At 48.1% G+C, this 13,143-nt stretch overlaps 1 protein-coding gene across 2 annotated transcripts in view; it reads left to right on the top strand.

Annotated features, from left to right (window-relative positions):
- LOC138498535 (zinc finger protein 268-like) overlaps window positions 1-13,143 on the top strand; it is a 78,079-nt gene that overhangs the window by 56,219 nt on the left and 8,717 nt on the right. For both annotated transcript variants that reach the window (XM_069622316.1, XM_069622315.1), the window contains one exon: window positions 12,456-12,552. The gene's annotated coding sequence lies outside the window, so the exon portion shown is untranslated. The remainder of the gene's footprint in view (window positions 1-12,455; window positions 12,553-13,143) is intronic.

The raw sequence follows: 13,143 nt of genomic DNA, 5'->3' as shown, positions 1-13,143 counted from the left end.
CAAATTACCATCTTGCGAACTTCTGTTTACCATCCTCAAACCAATGGTCTGGTAGAAAGATTCAATAAGACCCTAAAACTAATTTTATGGAATTTGGTAGACAAGGGCGGGAAAGGCTGGGATCGAATGATCCCATGGGCACTATTTGCAATGACAAACCCCCCCACCCCCCAAAACACCGAGAGCCGAGAGATGTCTTGGACATGCTCGGGGAAACCTGGGAAGAACTGCCCCCATTCAATCTCTCAAACCACCATTAGAATGCAAGAACACATGACGTTGGTTGGGGACTTGGTTTGTGCTTATATGAAGGCCCAGAGCCAGCAAGAGGCCAGTTATGATATAAAAAGTAGATTTTATATAGGACAAAGTACTGGCCCTCTTACCCACCTCAGAAAACAAACTTGTCTCCAAGTGGCACGGACCTTATGAGATAATAGAATGAACAGGAACAGGCACGTATACAATAGCCCAACCAAACAGAAAACAGAAGGTTCCCTTATATCACAAACCTCTTGAAGGAGTGTTAAGAGAATGCCACCTATGCCAAAGTTCTAGCCTGCCTGTTTCCTGAAGACATAGATAACTTTGACTTCATTCCTTCCACGTTATCTATCCAACAACGAGAAGATCTAAAAGATGTAGTGGTCTCATTTCCTGATGTATTCTCAGAATACCAGGAAGCGTAAAAGGTACATACCATTTATATTCAAACACCTAAAGATAAAGTGGTTCACTTAAAACCCCATCGTCTACCAGAAGCCCTTAAACGGATGGTGATCGAGGAAGTCAACAAAATGTTGAGCCAATATTATTGAGCCCTCCTCGTCCATTGTTCTCTGCTATCATGCTGGTCAATAAACATGACAGTTCCTGGAGATTCTGCACATACCTCTATCAATTTAATGCCATATCGAACTTCGATGCATATCCCATGCCACACATCGATTGCCTAATTGATAACCTCAGAACAGAACAGCCTCCTTTCTATCCACCCTAGATTTGACCAAGGGGTACTGGCAGGTTCCTGTATATGGGCCGGATAAGGAAAAAAACTGCGTTCTCCCTTTTGGACTACAATGTGCACTAGCTGTGTTCCAACGCTTCATGGATAAAATCCTACAGCCTTGTTCTTCTGGAGCTTACATTGATGATATTGTCATTTATAGTAAGACCTGGAAGGACCATCTCTTCATCGTTCTAACATCGGGAAAGTCTTTGCTTCTTCATAGGGAAATGGGAATGTACAGCCCCAAGGTAATAGCCGTTTTAGATACATCAACTCCCAAGACCAAAAGACACCTTGGAGCTTTCCTTGGGTTGATAGGATATTACCGTACATTTATCCCCATCTTTTCAGACAAAATAGCCCGGCTCACATACTTAAAAATACTGTACCCCCAGAAACTTTATTGGAACGGCAACAATGAAGTATGCTATAACCTCCTAAAGCAAACTCTATGCCAGAACCCACTCCTGAAGGTAGTCTACTTCTCAAAGGAGTTTGTGTTACAGATGGATGCCCCCCTCACAGAGTTAGGAGCCGCCCTGTCCCAAATTTGCGATGGACTTAAACATTCCATACTATATACCAGTGAGTAAGTTGTTCCCATGTGAAAAAGATGACTCTGTGGTGGAATTAGGGGCCCCAGCCATCAAGTGGGCCATTATCCATCTTAGGTACTGCCCATTGGGAGGAAAGTTCACACTTGTTACAGACCACTCACCCCTTGTTTAGATTAGCCAACGCAAAGAGTCCAATCCTCAGGTTGTGCACTGGTTTCTAGATCTACAACCCTATTGTTTCACAGTGGAACACCGGAAGGGAAAAGACCAGGGAAATGTGGATTTTCTTTCCCATTTTCCCCTGTGAACAAATGTGGCTACATCGCATGGAGGAAGGGTATGTGAGAAACCTGACGGCGTCTCCCTAGCTAGTCCCCGGGGATCTGTCATCCAGGTGGCCTAGGACACGGCCATCGCTATTGGATTCAGTTCCTGGGGGTTGACCAGTGAGGGAGGATCAACTGGATGGGGGCAGGGGGGAGTTCTCGGGGAGTGGGACACCGGATGAGATGCGGTATCCCCCCATTCTTTCAACACCTTTTCCTGATCCTACCACGTAGGATATTCAGAAACACTACCCCCCCCTCTTTTTCCGACACAAGCACACACCACAAAAGACAACAGACTAACACAAGAGCAATTTACCTAATATGTCCCAATATGAGGGTCAGGCAATTGACCAAAACCATGCACACCCAACAGCCCTTCCCCCACCCCTGTGATAAAAGGTGAAGCACGAGAGCACACTATGAGCAAGGCAAACTGCACAACGAGATGGCTAACCCATCACAGCAATTCAAGAGGAGGCGAAAGGTGGCGAGAACCGAAGGGGCAACAAGGAGAGATGCAACCTTGCCCTTTCTGATCCAGACCCGCGGAACCTCCCTGCAAGGAACTGTAAGACCGTGGACGATAGCTAATGTGTGTAGCAACACGGAGCATACTTACGCTGATGAGCAGGACCAAGAGAGACACTTGCTACCTTGGTACTGTCCTTGACTCCAGATACCAGAGAAACCAAACAGTTCATCACAGTCAGTGAGTTGAGAGGAGAGCTGATACGAAACCGAACTGTGAGTGAAACTTGCAAAGTAGCAAACGAAGGGAAGTTCAAAGAACTGTTTACTTTAAGGGAAAACCAGCTTCTGAGGGATCGGGCAACATGTGGGTGTGTACTTGAAATCACTCTGGTGAATTCCATATTTTGGAACTACCGATACCAGAAGGCCTTAAGAGGACCTTCACCAAAAGGTCCAAGTGGTCATACAGGGGTCATACAAAATCTTCTGCACAGTCAAAAGTCTTTGACCAACAAAATAGTGGGAACGAAAAAAGGTCTCTGTGTGATAGGGCATAGTGAACCTGACGGAGGGAGGGAAAATTGTCCACAGGAGTTGTTTAAAAAGACCTTGAGACTTGTGAATACAAGAAGACCAAGTGTTGTTGTGAGACGCCGTAGTGAACCCGACGGAGGGAGGTGATCAGTGAAGAAGTGTCTGAGCGCATCAGAGAGGGATCTTAGGGTGAAAAGACATCACCCAAAGACTGGAGAAAGAAAAGGAGAAATCGTGTGAACAAGAGCGATAGTCAACCTGACTGAGGGAGGCTGAGAATTCAGAGGGGCTGTGCCTGGAATAGTGGGATCCAGGGGTGAACCACTATCACTGTAACTATTTTGTTGTGCAATACATTGGGTCCTCGAGGGAAAGAGACTTATTGTGTAAGGAGACTTTACTGTCGGGGAACCTGGTAGCTGTCAGCTCGTGCTGGGAAAGCTCGAGGGTGTCCTGTACTCAGAAGTGCCACCTTGTCCTGTGCTCAAAACATGGGGAAGGGAGAAACCTGGCTAGCACATCCTGACTTATTTGTGAGCACTTCTTTTCTTTATGGTACACCGTATCCCACACTCTTTCTCTATTAGTTGTAAGGACTGGCAATAGGCTTTTTAGTATAGGCCCTTTTACTTTAACCAGGTGCCAAAAGGACTGCCTTATTTTTCATTTGATGGTCGAAGCTTGCGCCCGTCTTAGATTTAGGTTAGATTTGACGTTTTTCCAACCTGCATATTGTTGAATCATATTCACTTGTGTTTGTCTTTACTGTTGACACCATGAGTTCCTTACACCCGTCGGGTCTAGCGTCAGGTCTATGTACCATCTTATCTCAAAATCTTGATGGCCTAGAACATCCCATCCCGTACATCAGCAGGAAGTTGTTCTTCAGGCAAAAAATATATACAGTTATTGAACTGGAAGCACTACCCATAACATGGGTGATATTACATCTTAAATACTACTTACTGGGATCAAGATTCAGACTTATTACAGACCACTCTCCATTAGTCTGGATTCACCATAGAGGGGAATCAAACCCTAGGGTTATGTGGTGTTTTTGGGACCACCAACCATACTGCCTCTCAGTGGAACACTGGGAAGGACAAGGACAAGGACAAGTGCAAGGGAATGTGGACTTCCTCTCCCTGTTCCCCTGTTAAGCATGACTGTCCCCCCTGCATAGGGGAAGGGTATGTGAGAAACCTGAAGGTACTCATGAGGATAGCTCAGTGGCAACGTGCTCACCTGGGAAGCAAGACGACACAGAGCAACACAGTTTCGATCCCCAGGTCTGCGATTAGAAACCTTATTAAGCGCGTTATAAATAACCTATCATACTCTCTCAAACACTCCAAGGGATCTTCTATTCAGGTGGCCAGGGAATGGCTATCACTTTTGGATCCTTGTCCTGATCCTGGCGGCGGACAAGCGAGGGAGGATTATCTGGGTGGAGGGTCCTTGGGAAGACTGTGGATAGACTGGGGATAGACTGGGGATAGACTTGACCTACCCTACCTCAACCTTTATGGGTGTTATGCAATCCCAACCCATACCTCCCCATTCACCCCTACCTAGTACTGAGATGATGAAGAAGGGGACTGGAGTAATGCACACTTCCTATATGAAACTCCACTCTAGTACTGGGCCGAAGAAGAGGACAGGTATCCACTATTGAAGGATAGGCATGTCCCAGAGTTCCAGCCAACAACACACACCAAATCTGTTGGTCATAAATCCTACCTGTGACTCATCAATCAATGTTCCAATACATGTTTCTAATCTATTTGCCATAATATTAGCAAATGATTTTCACGTTCACATTCAGTAATGAAATGGGTCTGTACTTCAATTTTTACAATCTCTTCCATCTTTTGGTATCAAAGGTATTATTGCTCCACTCATCGATTGGCATATTTCCCCTTCCTGTATAAAAAGATTGACTAATTTACACAAAATAGGTGCTAAAAGTCTTAAATCTCCTATAAAATTCCAGCGGCAGACCCTCCATTCCTGGGGATTTTCCTACCCTAAGTTGTTCAGTTGCCAGCAGGATCTCGTTAGCCTCCACTTCCTCTTCCAGACATGCCTTTTCCTCTAATGTTAGCTTAGGGATATCTAAATGTGCAAATAAATCCTCCAATGGAAATACTTCTTCTGTATAAAATTTCTCATAGAATCTTTTGAAGCATTTACATATGTCTGTATTTTATAACATACAACCTTGTTCAATCTCAACGCTCTGAATAAGCGACCTCTCTGCCATCCCATTTAATCTGTTAGCTAGCAACTTTCTACTCTTATCCCCGCATTCCCAGAATTTCTGTCTCGCAAAGAAAATACCTTGTTCTGCTACAACGTCCATTTTACTCAGCAGCATTCTTTGGGTCTGGGCCATCTCCAATATATCTTCAACATGTAACTTAATGTTGGCATTCTCCTGTATTTTGGTAACCCAAATCTGGATGTTTCTAATTCTGCTGCCCTTTTTTAAATATTAGCATCTTTCCTGAATCTATGAAATTCCAAACCTGGATGTTTTTTAAATCTGCTGCCCTTGTTTAAATTCCCTGCACCTGATTCACTTTTTGCTGTTAAGCCGCCTGGTGCCTTCTTTCGTGCATTGTGCAGTTCTCTCGCTCCCTCTCCTCTTGGTATGCCTCTAGAGCCCCGGCCCCCCATGGTGCTCTCCATCTCCCCTGTCTATTCTAATTGCTACTCTATTGCCTATCCTCCCTCTCTTATGAAGCTTGGAAGGAAAACGTTTAAGAAAGGTGTCCTGGTCTCTAACCCAGGCCTTCCCATTGCTGTCACCTATGTCCATGTTTCCTCCAGGCAGACTATTACTGACATCCTCTTTGTCGTTCTCTTACTGGACCTATGGACTCCCCATATGGTCTCAGTCCTCTCCCCTTTCTCTTCTTCGATCATTAATGGAGGAACCAGATGGGAAGTGCTTTTGGCTCACTTCTCATCTAAGTGCCAATCTGGTACACATGATAAATGCACAATCATGGTCATGGTCCAAGGCTATCAGCCCAACCTCCTCCTTCTTGACAGGCTCCTCCCATCTCTCAATAACTTCTTCCCTTCTCCTGCCACTCCTCCATCTGCCACCCTGCTGGCCTCTTCGGCCCCACCGACGGGTGTACTTTGTCCCTGTACCCCTCCTCGGAAGACCTTTAAATTAAAGGTAGCAACCAGCTTCACTTAGCTACCATCAACTCTTGATCTGCTGTTAAACATTCCTCTGTCATCCGTCAGCTCCTTGATGACTTTGGCCTTGACCTCCTCACCCTCACTGAACAGTGCTTTGACAGTCTCCTTCCTGAGGGCTACAAGATCCTCTCCAAGCCCAGGCCTAACCGGTCGGGTGGCAGAAGGCCACTTGTTTTCCGTGAATGGTCCTCTGCTTCTATTATACCCACACAATCCTTCTCTTCCTTTGATTGCCTCGTAATCAAGCATTGTGTCTCCCCCACACTTGCCACCATCTACAGGACCCCTGGGCTGGTCTCCCTCTTCCTCTCGACGTGTGTCAACCTCGCCTCTTCTCTCCTGACCTCTAAGCTTCTCTTCCTCTGAGACTTTAATATTCATCTTGATTCTTCTGAAGCAGCCACATTACTCTTCTGCAACCTGACTATCCCCTCACCATTCTTTCATCTGGTCCGACTCACTCAGCCATGCACACCCTGAATGTGCTCATCTTTACGGTCATCCATAGAGATGAGAGGGGGTGGGGGAAGCTGGTGCCCTGTATGACTCTGAAGGAACCAGGCTGCCAGTCCAGGGCAGCTGGGTAAAATTGCAGGGGAGAGGGAAGGAAAAGGAGAAAAAGGAAGGTCTTGAGTCACTGTGGCAGGGGAGTGGGAGTGGGAGTGGGAGTGGGAGGGGGAGGGAAGAACAGGAGGGTCTGAGAAGCATCTGGAACTTAAGGAGATCTGGCTCACTCATGAGTGTAAGGCACCTGCGGAGGAGATCTTTACCCCCCCTAGTGGGGTACCAGGCCCCAGAAAAACTTGTGGATGATGCAGGGGGGCTTGCATTTAATCCTTGCAGCAACCGAGAGCCAGTGGAGAGATTTTAGGGCTGTAGAGATGCAGTCTATAGACTTGAGGCCAAGGATCAGTATTGCAGTCCTGTTCTTGATTAGTTGAAGGGGGCGGAGGGTGCAGATTCAGAAAGAGGCTGTTACAGTAGTCCAGCCTAAAAGGAACCAGAGCTCTGGAGACATTGAGTTTCTGGGGGAAGGTGAGGAAAGGGAGAATGCCTCTGAGAATGCGCTGTTGAACGTGAGCCTTCTTGGCAAAGTCGGAGATAGAAAGGGAGGAGTTTAAGATTACACAAGGTTTTCAGCTTCACAGGAGGGTGAGGGGACGGGGACCCATGGATGGTGGCCATAGTGTAGAAGAAATGAATGAATGAGGACGAGTTGGGAGCGGGGGGTAGAAGAGCATATTTGATAGGATAGCTGTGTCATCTGCAGAACACTGGATGTTAGCAGAGAAGCCAAGTAGATATTGAACAGCCAGGGGAGAGTATAGAGCCCTGTGGGACAGCACAGGTGGAGGGTGAGATGGTGGAGAGAAAGGAGCCCAGTTGAACTTGAGAAGGTCAGTCAGAGAGGAATGAGGTCAACCAGTCCAGAGCCAAGTCTGTGTTGCCAAGGGTGTCATGGAGTCTTTTTATCAGGGTGGCATGATTGACCGTGTTAAAGGCAGAGGAAAGATCAAGTAGGATGAGAACAGAAGTCTTCACTGGTGTTCAGGAGAGCAGTTTCTAGAAGCTCAGAACGCAGACGGGAGGACATGGAGGCAACCAACAGATTCAGAGTGGTGGCTATGCTGAGAGATTGCCAGCTTCTCCTAGAGTTTCCCCTAAAAGGGGGTAATGGAGATAGGGTAGTAATTATTAGCCGGATAGGACGGGTTGGCAGAATACGCTTTAAGGAGAAGGTGAACAAAGGAGTGCTTGCTGAGTGAAAAATCAAAGGAGTGATTGCAGAAATTGGCCAAGGCTGGAGCAAGGGAAACAATGTTGTCCTCGATAATTCTGGAGGACCTGGGGCGCAATCGTTTGGATGCGACTTTAGAGCGGAATTGGTTAGAAACCTAATCGGGTGTTATGGGAGGGGGTGGTGGGTCTCAAGGGAAGAGAGAGTGAGAGAGACAGAGACAGAGAGATATGAAGGTTAGTGAGGGCTCTGTCAGGATGAGAGTCGGAGGCAGAAGTAGGAGGCGGAGTGAAGGTGGTGGCAACTGACACACCCTTTGAAATGAAAGAGAAGAAAGGCGGGGGATCTTACCCATGTCTAGTACAATATGTCCCTATGTAGTGTCATGTAACGTTTGTAGGGGGTGGGCGGGTTTCATTGTTCATTGTTGCTCATGGTAGTCCTCATGGCGGTTTCCTTAACCGTGACGTGTGTGAGGAGGGCAGGTATGGTATGGGTAGAAAATACTGCTGGTGCACTGTACAGAATAAGGAATATACATGTACACGATAAGGAATGTCTTAGCATTGCTTCAAGTGAACTATTATTTAATTTTGAAATGTGCGAAAACCCTTCGCAACTTCCTCCTCCCCAGACGGAGGACTGGTCTGACTCAGACCCCCGGATGCATTGCATTGTTGAGAGCATACTGGCCTGCATTGCCTCTATAAAAGCCGAGGCGCTCTGTCATCTCCCCCACCCTCTGTGTGATGACAGTCAGGGTGGCAGATGTTACAGCTAACTGTTGTCTGTCCTGGTCCTTTGCACTTGCTATCCTCCGTGAGGTGCCCTGAACACATACACGGATGGCCTGAAGGTGTTGGACCTGTGTGTCCGCATGGGTCTTCAAGCGCACCTGGTGCTGCTCATAGCGACGGCCTCCTCCATATGGCATCCTGAGATGCTTGGATTGAGGGCTATGGAGTGTGCTGGGGTGTATGCAGCTTGAGCCGTATGACCTGCCATTGCTGTCACTTGGCCACAGTGACAATGCAGCTGGGTGCCCCACTTATGTGACGAGGGGGTATCGTGGGCCAGGTGGGTGTGTGCGTGCACGGGTGCGTGCATAGTTACTTCTGTGTGACTGCCAGCCTCTGGCTCCCCTGCCATGACAGCAGTGGCTGTCTGTTGGTGTGGGATTGGGGGGTGGGTGGTTTCAGGAGCCATACCTTTAGCTGTGTCATGATCGCTGCTCTCTGGTGCTGTGTCTGCGCTGGCGTGTGCGGCTCGGCTGGGCCCTGCTGTCACAATTCTGCCCATTCCTTTCCCACCGAATGGCGGCACAGGGGTGGTGACTGTTGGCATTGGCCTGGCCATGGGATGTAGATGAGCATGCATCTTCCTCCTCCTCCTCCGTCGCCTGTGAACCTGTTGGGTGAACAATCACATGATGTTAGTCATTTTGCATACTTACACATGTGCTACATGGTGGGGGGGGCATCCTACATTTGGTTTGAACGGTATGGTTCATTGCAGGCCAATGCATATGGCCACAGTAAGGTGGCGCTAGTGTCTGCAGAGGCTGTACACCTCATTGGCATGTGCTCTTTGCATCTGTGCTGCCAAGGTGGTCTGTATGTACGGGTGTCCTGGGGGGGTGGGGGGTCCACCTTGTTATGTTATGTTATATAAACTTGGTAAAGCGCACGTACACCTGAAGGCATCTTGGCGCTAGTTACTCAGGAGGAATAAAAAGCAAAAATGACTGATAGTACCATAAGAGAGAGATGGCCTAAAACAGAGTGGTTTTCAGCAACCGGCAGAAGGTAAGATGGTCTTCAGTTGTGATAGGCAACTTGTTCCACGCTATGACAGCCACCACCGAAAAGGCACGTCCTCCCATACGTGACAGACGATAACGGGGGACAGTGAGAAGACACGCAGAGTGAGAGCGTAGCAAGCGGACAGGAGTGTAATGAACAAACTTTGCTTGGAGGTACTCGGCACCCACGCCATAAACGGCACGATGCATCAGACACAGTGATTTGAACAAGAGCCGGCTGGCCACAGGAAGCCAGTGAAGTTTCTTGAGCAGAGGAGAGATGTGGCATACAAAGGGAGGACAGAGTGTAGAACGAACGGTGGCATTTTGCAGTAATTGAAGCCTTTGAATCAGATAGCGAGGCTGGGCTAAATAGAGAGAGTTGCAGCAGTCAAGAGTGCTGAGGACCAAAGCTGCCACTACCACGGCCTGGCATTCAGCAGGAATAAAAGGCAAGACTTTCCGCAAGATGCAGAGTTTAAAGTGCCCAGCACTACAGACACTAGCCACCTGATTGTCAAGGGACAGGGAAACAGAGATCCCTTGGCACTTGTCCTTTCTCAGAGCACATGGGTGCTGCATATAATTGCAATTGCTTCCATGCACATTCATACTGTTTTTCATTGGTACCACCACCAAGAGAGGCACGTGGTCTTGGCACAATTTGTGGTGGCTGTGCCACAACGGCATAGGGCAGCCTTGCAGACTTGTGCTGGTGCTTGAGTGCTGTATTCCAGTGTAAAGCACCCAGCACCAATGCTGGAGCAGGACGTTAATGATTTCAACTGAGCACCACTTTAATACCAGAAGGCTACCACCATGCAGGTATGGCAGCGGTGCTCGGTTGCAATCAACTCCCCACTCCAGTACGGGTTGTGGGTGCTTTCCATTGCAATTGGATGCCTTCACCACACCAGCAAGGGGGTGCCCTTGTGAGACCATGACAATCTGTCGTGTTTGGTGTGGGTGCTGATGTGGTGCACCATGCGACTGCCCAGATCGCCCATGCCTGAACCAGGATCTGCTTGGAAACGCATTGGATGGTGGTTCCTTTTGGAGCATTGCCATGTGGTGACATCTTTACCTGTCCATCAGGCCCATCTATGCTGAGGGCCACATGCTTGTTATGATCGTTTGGCCAGTGCGTTGTGAGGGGAAGGGTTGGGGGGATGCATTCAAACTCATCAGATTTAACTTGGCTGCTGGCTCTATGGGTTGGCACTCCCTTGATCCACTCCATGTGGAGGATGAAGCTGGCCTTCTTCCAGGAGGGTCAGGTCAAGGAGGTCCACAGTGCCGCCTCTGGTGTCTAATGATTACTGCTGGTGTTTGGCCAGGAGGCTCCAGACACTGCCCTTTAGGTCATTCTACCGCTTCCTGCAGTCCTCAGTGTCCTGTGGGATTGTGCCCTCAGCTGTGACGTTGTTGCAGATGCCTAACCAGATGGCTGCATTCCTTTGCACTGATGTTTTTAAGGTGCTGGGAGCCATATAGCTCCTCGGCATGGACCATCACTGTGTCAGCAAGGACCTGCAGGTCCACCTCACAAAATGTTTGCTTTCTCAGCCTCTGACGAGGCACCTTCCCCTTGCACATGGTCTCTCTCTCCCTCTCCCTCTCCCTCTCCCCCTCTCCCCCTCTCTCCCTCTCTCCCTCTCTCCCTCTCTCCCTCTCTCCCTCTCTCCCTCTCTCCCTCTCTCCCTCTCTCCCTCCTAGATGGCTACAGGAAGTGGTGGATAGAGTTTTTCAAAATGGCCGCAGCTGTGCTTCCCGTTCTGGCAGTAACAGTAATCCGTAATTCCACCAAATATGGGCAGAATTACTCCCATGGACTCGGTTTCGGCAGTAATTCCGCTGGACGGAATTACCGTTTCTGCCAATGGTGAATGGGCGCGGTCACCACGTTTTAATGCAGCAGTGATATGTTATGATGCAGCGGACACACCTTGTTAACAGGGCATGGTACTGTGCTGTTCTATTATAATTTATGGTGATGTTCTGTGAGGGTATAGAGCAGTGCTGTGAGGCAGTATCTTGTATCGCTGTCAGTCGCTTACCTGTGCCCACACTGTAGTTATGTCCCCAAGACTCTCCCTGATCCAAGCTCTCCCTAAATTGTAGCAGGTTCACGACAGAGCAGAGTTGAAAGCTGCCCACCAAGTGGGTACTCTGGACCCTGGTTGCCCTCATGCCAACTTGTGGCACGTAGGGACGAGCACTCTCAAGCCTGCTGTTGCCATCTTCATGTGAGTTTTTGAGTTCTCGCGAGAAACAAAGAATTGCTTATTCCTGACACCTCAGGGCCATCCTATTCTTGCATCGTGCTCCGCCTCTCAGCACTGGTGAAGAAGGGTGAGAAGCGTCCAAACGTGGTAATGAGTTTCAAGGCACCAGCGAGAAAACGCACGCCAAATTGTGACTAACTCGCACTTAATATCTGATCATGATGAGAGAGAGAGAGAGAGAGAGAGAGAGAGAGAGAGAGAGAGAGAGAGAGAGATTAAGCTCACAGAGCTTAAGGTGGTGGCTGCACAGACGATGCACCTGAGATGAGGGGGAGGTTGTTTTCTAAGGATTATCCACTGGGAACATTTAGCACCTCAAAAAAATGTGTTCATTGTGTCACCTAAAGCTGGTGTTTGTCCCCCATACTGGACAGTCAAAGGTTCTCGCATATATTGTTGTGATAGCTACCCACACAATAAATGTAGGACTGACAGACGAACAGGTGGACACTTGCCCATTGTGGGGGGGAGGGAGAGTATGCATACTATTCACATGTAAATACATCTTATTCCAGGGTCGCTGCTATATGGGTTGCAAGAGATGCTGGCAATGAAATTCTCACCCTATCATGGATCCGCGGGATTATGCTGAGCGGATTCCCCTGGAGTAGGGTGAGTATAATCTCCACATTAGATCGACGGCAATCATGTGTATAATCACGAATGGTGGCATCAATTTGTGGATATTGGCAGTGGTTGGGCAACATCTCCATTGGTTACTAGGGATGTGATGGTAACAGCACAAAGGGGCGCGCTGAGATTCAACCTAAGGTGCATAGATCAGAATCCACAAAAAGGGGTCTTGTTATGGGATCTTGGTAAGTAACAGACCCATGTACACCCACTCCCTAACAGTAAAACCAAGTGTGTACCACCTCATGAAAACTACACCGTGGTATTTTGAACAGGGAAAGAGAAGTGGGATCCTTCTGGCCAATTAAATTTTGTACCTGGCAATGGGACATTTATGTGAACAATTCGGAAGGCAAATGGGATGATATTTTGGAGTCTTTCATAAACGTTATTTTTTTGGTCTCTGACACAAACTCCAAACCATCCCTCATCTCCAGAAAAACAAGCTTATCGAGGTTTAAAGTCAATGTTCGAATGTAGTGGCAGCATGGCCTGTGCCATTCTCACCAAGGGAAGAGATTGTTGCTTTCCCTTTAAATCACAATCCCAGTCTCCTCGATGGTGCTGTTG

The sequence above is a fragment of the Ambystoma mexicanum genome, chromosome 5q, assembly GCF_040938575.1.
Source record: "Ambystoma mexicanum isolate Mex_15411 chromosome 5q, UKY_AmexF1_1, whole genome shotgun sequence".
Classification (NCBI taxonomy): domain Eukaryota; kingdom Metazoa; phylum Chordata; class Amphibia; order Caudata; family Ambystomatidae; genus Ambystoma; species Ambystoma mexicanum.
The sequence above is the reverse complement of the archived record's forward strand: the minus strand, read 5'-3'. Positions and strand labels throughout refer to the sequence as shown.